Source organism: Leishmania donovani, chromosome 36 (assembly GCF_000227135.1).
Source record: "Leishmania donovani BPK282A1 complete genome, chromosome 36".
In the NCBI taxonomy this organism is placed as follows: Eukaryota; Euglenozoa; class Kinetoplastea; order Trypanosomatida; family Trypanosomatidae; genus Leishmania; species Leishmania donovani.
This window is the reverse complement of record NC_018263.1, coordinates 992508-993948: the sequence shown is the minus strand read 5'-3', so window position 1 is coordinate 993948 and position 1441 is coordinate 992508.

Here is a 1441-nt window from a genome sequence, read left to right as displayed (position 1 = left end):
GACTGCCCGCGCCTTTCCGACAGCGGTTCGGCGCAGGGGGGACGCCCCAGTATGTGGTGCCAGTGGCGCTGTGGGCGGCTCGGCACCGTCCGTTGCTCTCTCCGTCGTGCGTGCGCGCGGGTGTGACGCCGCGCGCAGGGGACAAACTGGAGGCGCGCGTCGGACACCCACGAGGTCATCATTTCTCTCTTTCTCACATTATCACGGCATAGCACAGGCGGGCCCGCGCGTGTGGACGAGATGCCGGCGCCGCGGCAGATTTGTATCTGTGACTTGAACAGCGGGAACTGAGCCGGTGGTGGAGGTGGGGTGAAGGGCGCAGACGATAAGGAGGCAACGGTGTTTACATATCCCGCCATAGATAGAAGCGACGCAGGGCTCGACAAGGAAGAAGGGGAGATGGTTGGAAGTGGGGTGAGGTGTGTGAGGGGGATAGAGACGGACGGCAACGTTGAGTGCAAAGACAGTATGCATTGCGGGGAGCACAAGTAGACAAGCGCGCAGTGTGCTGTAGTACGTGCTCAGCGTCCTTCACTCCCTCTTCAACAGAAAGCGAGCAGGACCACTGGCTGGCAGATGACGGGGGGGGAGGTGGGTGGGGCGTCGGTGTAGGAGAGGCAAGCAGCGTGAGAGGCGGGACGGTCGTCTCTTTGTTTTTCCAAGGGCCCCTTCTTTGAGCTCAATGCCACCCTCTCGACTGTCGGTTGCCTGTGAGAGGGGAGAGTGTCGGCCAACGGCGCGTTGCGGCGCTCATCACGTTTTCCTTCATAGCCTGGATTCATGCGGCAAAGCATCGTCTGCAAGCGTTTCGCTTTTTTACTCAACGTGTGCCCTGCTCTCGGCAATGCAGCACGAGTTCCCACTCCAGTCTACCTGTCCTGTCACAGGCCCCCGTCGGCGTGGTGCGAAGCAGCTGCAGACACGTGGTACAGGCCATGCGCTGACTCAGTCATCGAGCACGACCCCTACCTCAAACTATGCCCACACACCGCCTCGCAGGCCGCCCCACAGCCGATCCCATGGTGCCTTCCGCCACCTGGTGCATCCCTCGCTGTGGCCGGGTGAGGTACGTTTGGGCACAAGTAGACAAGCGCGCAGTGTGCTGTAGTACGTGCTCAGCGTCCTTCACTCCCTCTTCAACAGAAAGCGAGCAGGACCACTGGCTGGCAGATGACGGGGGGGGAGGTGGGTGGGGCGTCGGTGTAGGAGAGGCAAGCAGCGTGAGAGGCGGGACGGTCGTCTCTTTGTTTTTCCAAGGGCCCCTTCTTTGAGCTCAATGCCACCCTCTCGACTGTCGGTTGCCTGTGAGAGGGGAGAGTGTCGGCCAACGGCGCGTTGCGGCGCTCATCACGTTTTCCTTCATAGCCTGGATTCATGCGGCAAAGCATCGTCTGCAAGCGTTTCGCTTTTTTACTCAACGTGTGCCCTGCTCTCGGCAATG